We start from the raw sequence: 13,313 nt of genomic DNA, 5'->3' as shown, positions 1-13,313 counted from the left end.
TTAGCAAAAGGGATAAAGCTATAACCAAAATAGACAAAATCCCTGCCCTCCTGGAGCGATTTCTGTTTGCTGAAATGCTGTTCCTCAGGATGCCCCTCACCTGAGCAACTTGTTCTACAGGGTTGTTGCTGAGATGTCACATCTTCCTGGGAACCTCCCTTACTGTCTCCGTCTCTGGGTTAGACCCCTCTTCCACTCCAGGGTGTACTCTGCACTTCCCTCCACAGAGCATTTGTGACTGTCCCTGAATGCCCACTAGAGTATAATCTCTGAGAGCAGGGACATGCTGCCCTTGCTCTGTATTGCCCCCAAAGCCTAACACATGGGAAGCTCTAAGTAAATATCTGTTGGAAAGAAGATACATAAAAATTGCCGTAAACCAGTAACTGCCTGCTAGAAAAGGAATCATGTAAAATGGGAACACACTACTTCTAAACCTGTAATGTGGCAATAGAAGTTCATAATTTATATATTAACTTAGACACATCAAAGAAAAGAGAACACTATGGTTGGTATAAGACTTAGCAGCAATGAAGGAGAGGTTAGCTGGGCAGTCCTGACTCTTAAATTTGGGGAAATTCTTCTTGAGAGCAAAGGTATTGTAATAGAACTCTGCATGAACTCTCCAGGATAATTGTTGCTTTCAAGGAGACTTCTCTGGTAAGTTTTAATAAAACACACAGAAGTAAAAGGTGAACACGTTTATCTATGAGGAAAATGAATTGTGCCACCAATTAATTGTGTGTATGACAGGTCAATGTACATGGAAGCACCTTGCAGCAAACAGAATAATGGTGTCCCCAAAAAGTCTACATCCTAATCCCTGAAAACTGTGAATATGTAACCTTACATGGCAAAGGGGAATTAAGGTTGCAGATGGATTTAGGATTGCTAATCAACCCACCTTAAAATAGGGAGATTATCCTAGATAATTTGGGTGGGCCCAATGTAATTACAAGGATCGTTAAAAGTGAAAGAGGGAAACAGAAGTTCAGAGAAAGAGGTATGACAATGCAAACAGGGTCAAAGAGATGCTACATTGTTGGCTTTGAAGATGGAGAAGGGGAGCCACAAGTTAAGGACTGTGGGTGGCCTCTAGGAATTGGAAAAAGCGGGGAAATGGATTCTCCTCTAGAGCCTCCAAAAGACATTCATCCCTGGCAACACCTTAATTTTAGCCCGGTGAGTCCCACATCAGACCTCTGACTTACAGAACCGTAAGATAATAAAGTTGTGTTGTTTTGAGCCACTAAATTTGTGGTAATTTGTTAAAGTAATAATACAACTAATGCATATACAGCCATGTGCCACATAACCACATTTCAGTCAACGATGACCCTCATATACGGTGGTGGTCAGAGCAATAGTGATACAAGATAGCCTAGGTGTGCAATAGGCTGTGTCATCTAAGTTTGTGTAAGTACACTCTATGATGTTCACACAATGACAAAATCACCTAAGAGGCATTTCTCAGATTGTATTCCCATCATTAAGGGACATATGACTGTACTTGTTCCATGAAGCACTCCTCCTTTCCAGTACAGTACCCAACAAGAGTTGAGACCGTAGCTCTAATTGAAATCTATAGAGATGAACAAATTATGGGATTTGCTTTTGAGTTTTGAATGGCTTGGAGTTCTCCAGCTTTCCTTGTCTCTCATTTCTTGCACCACCCACACACACATACCACCTCATGCACAGAAACCTGACTCAGAAAGATGCAGTCTGTCACCAATATGTCTAAGATTTCTGTTTAGCAATACCGTCTGAGATGGCTTTCTCTGGGGTCCTTTAACCTAGACCTTGCAGGCTCCTCTGTGGCGCTATCTTCTGTTTTCTTTCTAGCCTGCCTGATATACATTTAAAGTAGTTTATTTTTTTTTTGAGATGGAGTTTCACTCTTGTCACCCAGGCTGGAGGGCAATGGCATGATCTCTGTTTACTGCAACCTCTTGGGTTCAGGTGATTCTCCTGCCTCAGCCTCCTGAGTAGCTGGGATTACAGGCACCCACCACCACGCCTGGATAATTTTTGTATTTTTAGTAGAGATGGGGTTTCACCGTGTTAGCCAGGATGGTCTCAAACTCCTGACCTCAGGTGATCCTCCCACCTTGGCCTCCCAAAGTGCTGGGATTACAGGCGTGAGCCACCGTGTCTGGACTTAAACTAGTTCATTCTTACATAAAAGTGTTGAAGGAGATGGGGAACTGGATTGCAGATGGTGTGGTGTCTCTGGCTCAATATTTTTCCTCCTGGAATTGTGTCTATTCAGGTTCATTATTAGAAGGGCAGTTACATGATAAGACCAAAAGAAAGAGGTTTAAGTTATAGTTAGCTAGAGTGGTCAGATACTGGGGAGAATTGCAGTAAGAGCATTTTCATCGTTTGTAGAGGGATATACTACTGCATCTCATGACTGACTCCCCAGTTTTGTTTTCTAGCATCCATGGCCCCTGCTCTTCTCCCAGGCCCTACTTCTGACTGCTCAACCTCTCTCTTACCTCCCTTGAACTCTTATTTCTGTAGGGATTGTAAGGGTGGGTCTGAAACTCCCAGTTTCTACTTCTCTCCTCACCTATGCAGTCTCCTGTTGCAGCTGCCAGTTCTCGCATGGCTGTGTGGAATCACCTCGAATGCAGCAGAGGCAATGCTACATTGTACAGTCCTTTCCCAACATGACTCTTGTGGTTCCATTTCCCTTCATTCTGTCAATGGCACAGTGGCTTTTGTAGCCCCTAGAAATCCATCTTTATGTCCCCTATCCCCTGATGCTCCAGCTGTGACAGTCTACTTACTCTTCCCCAAATATACTTACTATCCTCTCTCATTTCTCTGTCTCTTCTTCAGCTTTCCCTTTATGTAGAATACTTTTCTCCCCACATGAACCTGTAATGTGACAATGGGGGCTTATAATTTACATATTACCATAGACATACCAAAGAAAGGGAACACCAATCACTTAGCGGCAACCAAGGAGAGATCATCTGGGCATCTCTGAATCTTAAATTTGGGAAAAAAATCCTCCTGGGAATAACAGGACTGTTTTGGAATAGAGCTCTCTCCACTAATTTTCCAGGGTGAAGTTGCTAGCATAGAAACTTCTTCACTGGTCAATCTTAGTAAAGCACACAGAAGTAAAAGGTGAACACATTTACCTATTAGATGTGCATATTTGCCTGTGAAAGGCTTTCCCAGTGATAAACATGACAACCATGAGGTTAATTTCCTTGGGTGGGAGTGGTGACAATGAGACCAGGGAGACAAACCCAGCAAGTATCAATGGCATTGGTAATATTCATTTTTTAGTAAAGATGGTGGAAACATAAATTTTGTTATATTATTCTCTATTCATTTTTGTGTCCCTGAAATATGTCATGTTAAAACACACAAACACATACAATTTCTCCCCACACTGCTAATACAAGTTGAAATAAATAACTGCTAGTACTTATTTTCCCCTGCATTCATTTTCCAAGAAGCAAAGTAATACAGGTTTTCAATATACATTTTTTGCATTTCTTAAACCCGGTTTATGTGGGTGATGTTAAACCTAATCTTGACACAGCAGATGGCAGTGTGGGTCCAACTTTATATACAACAATACCATATGGACATTTTAACAGATGAAATTTATTTTAGTTGAATAATCATGGTTTTAAATGGTTAACACAGAAAATATAAAATTCTAGAAAATCATGACTCTCTTCCTGAAGACTTAGAGACACATTTTCTGATTATATTAAGCTTATTAAAAAATACTTCCTTAATAAATCTAAAGCTAATTCTTAAGCAGAAATAGGAATCATCATCTCCAAAGAGATTTTCACAATATTTGAGTAATTGTATAAACTAGTACTTGAAGTTTGACTTTTGCAAATAAGCCCCCTTACATAAAATTACTTAAGAATCTTCACATTTTATTTATTTATTTATTTTCTTTTGTTTTCTTTGTTTTTTTTTGAGATGGAGTCTCACTCTGTTGCCCAGGCTGGAGTGCAGTGGTGTGATCTTGGCTCACTGCAACCTTCGCCTCCTGGGTTCAAGCTATTCTCATGCCTCAGCCTCTGAGCAGCTGGGATTATGGGCGTGCGTTACCATGTCTGGCTAATTTTTGTATTTTTAGTAGAGACGGGGTTTCACTATGTTGGCCAGGCTGGTCTCAAACTCCTGGCCTCAGGTGATCTGCCCACCTTGGCCTCCCAGAGTGCTGGGATTATAGGTGTGAGCCACCACACCTGGCCAAGAATCTCATGCTTTATTACTGTGGTATAAGATAACATTTTTGCCAAGGCTTAAAAAAAACACACACACACAAAGAAAAATTTAAATAAATTTTTACTTAAGAACTAGAGGTATGAAGTTTTGCCAGTACATTTTCTTCACATTCCCCCACTGCTTTCCTAAATTCCTTTGAATCTCCTGCTTTCCTCGCATTACCAAGAGCTAGTAGTACAGCAAGGTGGAGAAGAATGCAGGCTCTGATTAAATAGACCCAGATTCAAATTCCTGACTTGCTGCTAACTTTGCTGTGTGGTCCGGGGGAAGTTCATTGGCCTCTCTAAGTCTCAGTTTCTTTCCCCATAAAATGGGGATAATATTAGAATTTGGCATTTAGGGTTTTTGGAGAGTTAAATGTGAAAATGTGTTCACACTATTACTACAGATGCCTGTTCTTGAGGATTTCCAGGTGCCAATCTCATTATTCTCCTCTTGTATGTATTCTCTCTCTTTCTCTGCCCTTCTACAGAATGTGGAAAAACACCTGTCACCAGACACCCTTCTTTCCCAGCCTTTGGAAAAATGTGTCTCCGATATGCTGCCCCTTGTTAGGCCCTGATTGTTTTTTCTTTCTTTCTTTCCTCTTTCCCATTCTGAAACTCCACTTCTGTCTCATTTTGCTCACCAGTGTTCAGCTTTATTGACTCTGAATTTCCACAGAAATTAGTGACAGGCCTTGTTTACTCCTTCCCCACTGGGGCACAGCCATCTTCTCTTCGGGTCCACCCACCTTTCCTATCGTTCCCTGGGAAAGGCTCAAGAGAACTGAAAACTCCTTGCTTCAACTAGAAGATTCAGCAGATGGGCTTTTCTCCCAATGTTAGAAATATTTGAAAATGCGCCGCTTTAGAAAGATACTTAAAAGTATTAAATCATATAATTTTCAATCTTTTGGGAAGACTTTTGTGACAGTTTAATTTTGTATTTTATGTTGTACTGTTGGAAGGGAATGCATCTATTTTTGAAAGTGTCATTAATTTTCCTAGACTACAAAATAACAAAATAGATCACAGCAAGAATTATCTAACTTTCTTTCTTTCTTTCTTTTTGAGATAGGGTCTAGCCCTGTCACCCAGGCTGAAATGAAGTGGCATGATCATGGCTTACTGCAGCTTTGACCTCCCAGGATCAAGTGATCCTTCCTACTCAGCCTCCTGTGTAGCTGGGACTACAGGCATATGTCACCATGCCAGGCTAATTTTCTAATTTTTTTGTAGAGACAGCATCTCATTATGTTTCCTGGGTTGGTATCAAACTCTTGGGCTCAAGCGATCTTCTTGCTTTGGCCTCCCAAAGTGTTGGGATTACAGAGGCGAGCCACCACTCCCAGCCCCCAACTTTATTTCTACAGAGGTTCACTGGATAGAAACAAAAATTGTAATCATGATATTCTTGAACAGACAAAAAAATGACCAACTGATTGATTGTTTTAGTAATAATAAACTGAAATAAGTTCCTGTTTATTGAGTACTTATTATATTTGACATAGAACTAAGAATTTTAAAAGTGTCTCAAACTATTCTTAAACAAACGAAAACTCTGTTGTAGATATTAGTATTTTCTCCATCTTACAGAAGACAAAACTGAGGCTTAGAGAAGTAAAATACCTTGATTAAGTCAGACGGCGAGTAAGGGTAGAGTCAAATTAGTCTACCGGGCTGGGCGCAGTGGCTCACGCCTGTAATCCCAGCACTTTGGGAGGCTGAGACGGGTGGATCATGAGGTCAGGAGTTCAAGACCAGCCTGGCCAAGATACTGAAACCCCGTCTCTAGTAAAAATACAAAAATTAGCCAGGCATGATGGCACACACCTGTAATCCCAGCTACTTGGGAGGCTGAGGCAGGAGAATTGCTTGAACCCGGGTGGCAGAGGTTGCAGCGAGCCGAGATCGTGCCACTGCATTCCAGCCTGGGTGACAGAGCAAGACTCTGTCTCAAAAAAAAAAAAAAAAAAAAAAAAAAAGTCTATCTCTGAAGTCTAACTTCAATATCACTATTAGATGGTATCTGGTCAGTACAAGGTAAATATTCCTGATGAAATTGGCATCCGTAGATGAAGTTAAATCCAGTTTTTTCTTTTTAAAATTACAGTTCAAATTTTATTATAAAAATATGGGGGTGCCATAAAAAAGTTTGAAGCAAGGGAATAACAAGAGATTAGTATTTCTTTTTTACTTTTTATTTTATTTTATTATTATTATACTTTAAGTTTTAGGGTACATGTGCACAATGTGCAGGTTAGTTACATATGTATACATGTGCCATGTTGGTGTGCTGCACCCATTAACTCTTCAATTAGCATTAGGTATATCTCCTAAAGCTATCCCTCCCCCCTCCCCCCACCCCACAACAGTCCCCAGAGTGTGATGTTCCCCTTCCTGTGTCCATGTGTTCTCATTGTTCAATTCCCACCTATGAATGAGAATATGCAGTGTTTGGTTTTTTGTCCTTGTGATAGTTTACTGAGAATGATGATTTCCAATTTCATCCATGTCCCTACAAAAGACATGAACTCATCATTTTTTATGGCTGCATAGTATTCCATGGTGTATATGTGCCACATTTTCTTAATCCAGTCTATCATTGTTGGACATTTGGCTTGGTTCCAAGTCTTTCCTATTGTGAATAGTGCCGCAATAAACATACGTGTGCATGTGTCTTTATAGCAGCATGATTTATAGTCCTTTGGGTATATACCCAGTAATGGGATGGCTGGGTCAAATGGTATTTCTAGTTCTAGATCCCTGAGGAATCGCCACACTGACTTCCACAATGGTTGAACTAGTTTACAGTCCCACCAACAGTGTAAAAGTGTTCCTATTTCTCCACATCCTCTCTAGCACCTGTTGTTTCCTGACTTTCTAATGATCGCCATTCTAACTGGTGTGAGATGGTATCTCATTGTGGTTTTGATTTGCATTTCTCTGATGGCCAGTGATGGTGAGCATTTTTTCATGTGCTTTTTGGCTGCATAAATGTCTTCTTTTGAGAAGTGTCTGTTCATGTCCTTCGCCCACTTTTTGATGAGGTTGTTTGTTTTTTTCTTGTAAATTTGTTTGAGTTCATTGTAGATTCTGGATATTAGCCCTTTGTCCGGTACCAGCCGCTGCAAAATCATGCCAAAATGTAAAGACCATCGAGACTAGGAAGAAACTGCATCAACTAACAAGCAAAATAACCAGCTAACATCATAATGACAGGATCAAATTCACACAGAACAATATTAACCTTACATGTTCATGAACTAAATGCTCCAATTAAAAGACACAGACTGGCAAATTGGATAAAGAGTCAAGACCCATCAGTGTGCTGTATTCAGGAAACCCATCTCACGTGCAGAGACACACATAGGCTCAAAATAAAAGGACGGAGGAAGATCTACCAAGCAAATGGAAAACAAAAAAAGGCAGGGGTTGCAATCCTAGTCTCTGATAAAACAGACTTTAAACCAACAAAGATCAAAAGAGACGAAGAAGGCCATTACATAATGGTAAAGGGATCAATTCAACAAGAAGAGCTAACTATCCTAAATATATATGCACCCAATACCGGAGCACCCAGACTCATAAAGCAAGTCCTGAGTGACCTACAAAGAGACTTAGACTCCCACACAATAATAATGGGAGACTTTAACACCCCACTGTCAACATTAGACAGATCAACGAGACAGAAAGTTAACAAGGATACCCAGGAATTGAACTCAGCTCTGCACCAAGCGGACCTAATAGACATCTACAGAGCTCTCCACCCCAAATCAACAGAATATACATTTTTTTCAGCACCACACCACACCTATTCCAAAATTGACCACATAGTTGGAAGTAAAGCTCTCCTCAGCAAATGTAAAAGAACAGAAATTATAACAAACTGTCTCTCAGACCACAGTGGAATCAAACTAGAACTCAGGATTAAGAAACTCACTCAAAACTGCTCAACTACATGGAAACTGAACAACCTGCTCCTGAATGACTACTGGGTACATAACGAAATGAAGGCAGAAATAAAGATGTTCTTTGAAACCAACGAGAACAAAGACACAACATACCAGATCTCTGGGACACATTCAAAGCAGTGTGTAGAGGGAAATTTATAGCACTAAATGCCCACAAGAGAAAGCAGGAAAGATCCAAAATTGACACCCTAACATCACAATTAAAAGAACTAGAAAAGCAAGAGCAAACACATTCAAAAGCTAGCAGAAGGCAAGAAATAACTAAAATCAGAGCAGAACTGAAGGAAATAGAGACACAAAAAAACCCTTCAAAAAATTAATGAATCCAGGAGCTGGTTTTTTGAAAGAGATTAGTATTTTAAGAAAAAATAAAATTTTGATGAAGTGAGAAAACTGGATTGCAAAAGTTTGAGATAAGGTGATTGATTGGTTAGGATTCCATTGGAAGACTTCCTCTTCTGGTCAAGATGGAGGTACAGGACTGGATTTAACTTCCCAACAGAAACAACAAAAACAAACAATATACCTAAAGCAATGGTTTTCAAAACACTGGACATCAGACAATAAAAGACAGAGATCCTTGTGAAACAGGAAACATGAAGGATAGACAAATCCTACAGCCCTACGCACTGCTTTGAGAGAGTTTCCAGACTCTGATGCAGGGAGAGGAAACCCAGGTGGAGCCCAGCGGTCTCCCTGAGTGAGGAGACCAAGCTGAGAATTTGGGGAGACCAAGACAAGTTCCTAGAACAGAGCACCACAGAGGAGAGAGCTGCACAAAGGCAGAGAAGCCTGGAGATGTGCAGACGCTCCTTCAGTATTCAGCAAAGTGCTAAGCAGCACGCGTGTAAGGCCAGGGATGTAACCACTCAGATGAGTTAGAGAGAACAGTAGCTAGTACTCAGGCATGTCCAGGAACAATACCTCCTCCCATCAGCCAGACTGGAGAAACCCAAAATCCAGGGTAGATTAATCAGGAAGCTTTTGCCTCAGTATTGGAATAGACTGAACACTGCTCCAGATCTGCCTAACAAGTCATAAAAGCTAGACCTGAAAGGATCAAACTATTTCCAAGTAATTTAACTTCATCCCAGACTCAGGAAAATTTATAGGGATACAAAAAGTGTACCTTGTACCCAAACAAGGTAAAATTTGTGATGTCTGTCATCCAATCAAATATTACCCTACAAAGAAGCAGGAAATTACGGCCCTGTATAAGAAGAATAATCAATCAATTTAAACTGACTGAGAACCTACACAGATGGAATTAGCAGAGAAAGATATTAAATTAGTTATTATAACTGGATTGCAAATGTTTTAAAAGTGAAGTAGAGGCGGGCACAGTGGTTCACACCTGTAATCCCAGCACTTCGGGAAGCTGAAGTGGGCGGATCACTTGAGGTCAGGAGTTTGCGACCAGCCTGGCCAACGTGGCGAAATCCTGTCTCTACTAAAAATACAAAATTAGCTGGGTGTGGTGGCATGCACCTGTAGTCCCGGCTACTCAGGAGTCTAAGACAGGAGAATCGCTTGAACTCGGAGTTGGAGGTTGCAGTGAGCTGAGATTGTGCCATGGCATTCCAGCCTGGGCAACAGGGCAAAACTCCATCTCAAAAAAAAAAGTGAAATAGAGACATAGAAAATATTTTAAAGACCCAAATTGAACTTCTAAAGATGAAAAATACAGTGTCTGAGATGAAAAATATACTTAACGGTATTAACAGTATTTTATAACAATTATATCTCAATGAAGCTGTTAAGAAAAAAAAAGATTCCATTGCATTTGTCCAAGGAGAGGTAAGGAGAGCCTTAACAGGTAAGGGGTATATTGAGGTAGAACTCTGAGGATTTTCTGACAATTTGGTAAGGGCGTGGGGCAGAAAAAGAGTGGGAGATTGGGTGTCAAATGCTGCCATTCACAAGAACAAGTAATAAAGATGGAAAGATGTGGATGGGAGGTAGAAAAAACATTGTTTCAGGCATATTGACTTTAATGTGCTCCATGATAGAACTCTCAGAAACTCCAACATTTAAGGGGTTAATGGAAAAAGAGAAACTTATCAAAGGAAGTGAGAAGGCATGGTCCCAGAAATAGAGAATCAGGGGTAAGAGGCTTCATGGAAGCCAAAGCAGCTCCAAATTTCAAGGAAGAAATGATTGGCATGACCAATGCTGCAGAGATTAAGCAGGAGAAAATATGAGAAGTGGCCAAAGTGGCTCCTGTACCTGGAAGGTAAGAAGTCACTGATGATCTCAGATATGTGATGGCAGGGACTCCATCTGTTTTGTTCACTACTATATACCCAGTTCATATTCCACAGTTTCTGGAACAGAGTACGTGCTCAAAACCATTTGGTGAATGAGTAGATGAATTCAACACAGTTGAATGTGTAAGGTACCTGGTGCTTGGCGGAGCCTCTTTGTGATCTCAGCAAGGGCAGATTTAGTGAGAACAGAAGGCTGGAAGGCTGGAAGCTAGACTACAGTGGAGGCAGCGAAGACTGGAAAGTGAAGGGAAGAAGGCCACAGGAAGATGCAAGATGAAGACAGACTTTTATTTTAATGGGGAGGGAAGTGGAGAGGAGTGAGATCTGAAAAATATTGAGAAATTTGAAAAACATTGAGGCGGACAAACGTGGTGTTTAAGGGTACCTGCTCAGGAGTCAAGTTGTCCAGGTCAAATATTTTTTCCTGTCCTTACTCAAGTTAGTTACCTTCTCTGAGCCTCACTGCCCTGATCTGCAATAGAAGTCTCTATCACTTAGGGCTGTTGTCAGGGTTTAATGAAGTAACACATGTAAAGTGTTTGGAGCCATCCCTGGCTCAGTGAATGCTAGCTATAACCACCCAGAAGGTAGGACCGTAAGAGACACACAAGTGCCAGGTTGCCTGGTCTGAAGGAGGGAGGATGGATGGAGGTAGGTAAGCTCAAGATAAATAAGAAGTTCATGGGACTGGAGTTTTACATATGGGACTTAACAAAGCTGTTTGAATTTTGAGAAAGATTCTTTGGCTGTAGAAAGAACTACACATCACAGCTTGGAGACAGAGAATGAAGGAGGATTTGGAAAAGATGTGCTAGAAATGAACTAGAAGGGCAGTCGGAGAAGGGCTTGGCCTGAGCCAATGCAAAACAGCATTTTGAAGCAACCATTTACTGTAAGCATTTGTGTTGGTTAAATGTAGCACAGTCCTTTAGTTACAATTCTGAAATTCATAGCATTCATCTCTAGTCTTGAGAAATACTGCATATAGAAATCTTTACATCTGATTAAGGTAAAAGAGATAGGAAAATATAACAGTTGGAGTTCTTTGGCTGTGGGCCAAAGAAACTAACTCTGGCTAATTTAAGCAAAAATAAAAAATTTTGGAGTAGCTTACAGAATTTAAGGAAAGTTGAAGAACCAAGTCTCAGTGGCTGTCCAGGACCCAATAGCACAAAAGCTGACAGTCATCTTCTCAGGGGCCCATGCCATTGAGATGATGGTCTCATCTGCCCCTTTCAGCCTAAGTAACCCCTTAAGATTCAAATTCTTGGGAGAAGACAGGTCTAATCGGCCAGATTCAAGGCATGTGGTCATAATCAGTTTGCTTTCTGAGTTTGTGACATTAGTACCCAGCATTCAGTCTTCAGTAAAGTTGGCAGGACTGGGAAAGGGATGATTCCAGGAAAACCGTCTAGTGTGTTGTTTTTCTTTTCCTTCTTTCCTTTTTCAGTGAATATTTTATGTATCTGCTATGTTCCAGGCGCTCTGTTAGAAGAAGGAGATATAAATAATAATGTGCCAAACCAGACACAGAGTCTGCTCCTCTGGAGGTTTGGATTGTGGGAGATTGACTTTTTTTTTTTTTTTTTTTTTTTTTAAAGAGTCTCACTCTGTCACCCAGGCTGGAGTGCAGTGGCACAATCATAGCTCTTGCAACCTCAAACTCCTGGGCTCAAGTGGTCCTCTCCCACCTCAGCCTCCTGAGGAGCTAGGACTATTGGCATGCACCACCGCACTTGGCTAATTTAAAAAAAAAAATTATAGAAGCTGGGCACGGTGGCTCATGCCTGTAATCCCAGCACTTCGGGAAGCTGAGGTGTGCAGATGGCCTGAGATCAGGAGTTCAAAACTAGCCTGGGCAACATGGCAAAACCCCAGGTCTACAAAGAATACAAAAATTAGCCAGGCATGGTGGCATGTGCCTATAGTCCCAACTACTTGGGACTCGGAGGCAGGAGGATATCTTGAGCCGAGGGGGTCGAGGCTGCAGTGAGCTTTGATCCTGCCACTGCACTCCAGCCTAGGCAACAAAATGAGATCTTATCTCAAAAAAATTTTTTTTTGTAAAGACAGAATCTCACTATGCTGTCTAGACTGGTCTTGAACTCCTGGCATCAAGTGATCCTCCTGCCTTGTGCTGAAATTACAGCATGAGCCACTGCACCTGGTCTGAGATTGCCCTTAGTTCAACATCTAACTTAATGATTATATAATTGCAAACCAAAGAACTGCTCTAAAGGAACTAAATGCCTCCAAGAGAGTGTATAATAAAGGAATCTGATCTAACCTAGGGGCCTGGGGAAATACTTCCTATAGGTAGAGATGTCTGAATTGAGATCTGAAGGATGAATGAAGAGCATGGCAAACAAGACAAACAGCATGCGCAAAGGCCCTGTGGCTGGAGGGAACCTGTTATACCCTTGGTTGAATATAAATCTTGCAGTAAAAATTAAATCAAATTTTATCAAGCTGTAGCTTTCTAAAATATAATAATGATCACATTATATGACAAATAATAAGAAAAAACATAATTTAAAGCAAATTTAAGAATTTTATTTTAGGTGAACTGTTTTCTGTAGGGAATCATTATATGGAATTTGTGTAAACTTTAAGAGCCAAGGTAGATGTTTTCATATCTCTGTAATCATCAATTAGATATGACTCCTTAAAATTTGCCTACTAAATATAATTAAATGTTTATCATAGATGTAACAATTTCACTTGAGCTTTAAAAATTCTAGCAATATATTACTAACTGTTACATAAAATAGTCAAGAAAGTACAGGTCAGGCTGGTTGCAGTGGCTCACACCTGTA

Source organism: Pan troglodytes, chromosome 2, assembly GCF_028858775.2.
Source record: "Pan troglodytes isolate AG18354 chromosome 2, NHGRI_mPanTro3-v2.0_pri, whole genome shotgun sequence".
Lineage (NCBI taxonomy): Eukaryota > Metazoa > Chordata > Mammalia > Primates > Hominidae > Pan > Pan troglodytes.
The sequence above is the reverse complement of the archived record's forward strand: the minus strand, read 5'-3'. Positions refer to the sequence as shown.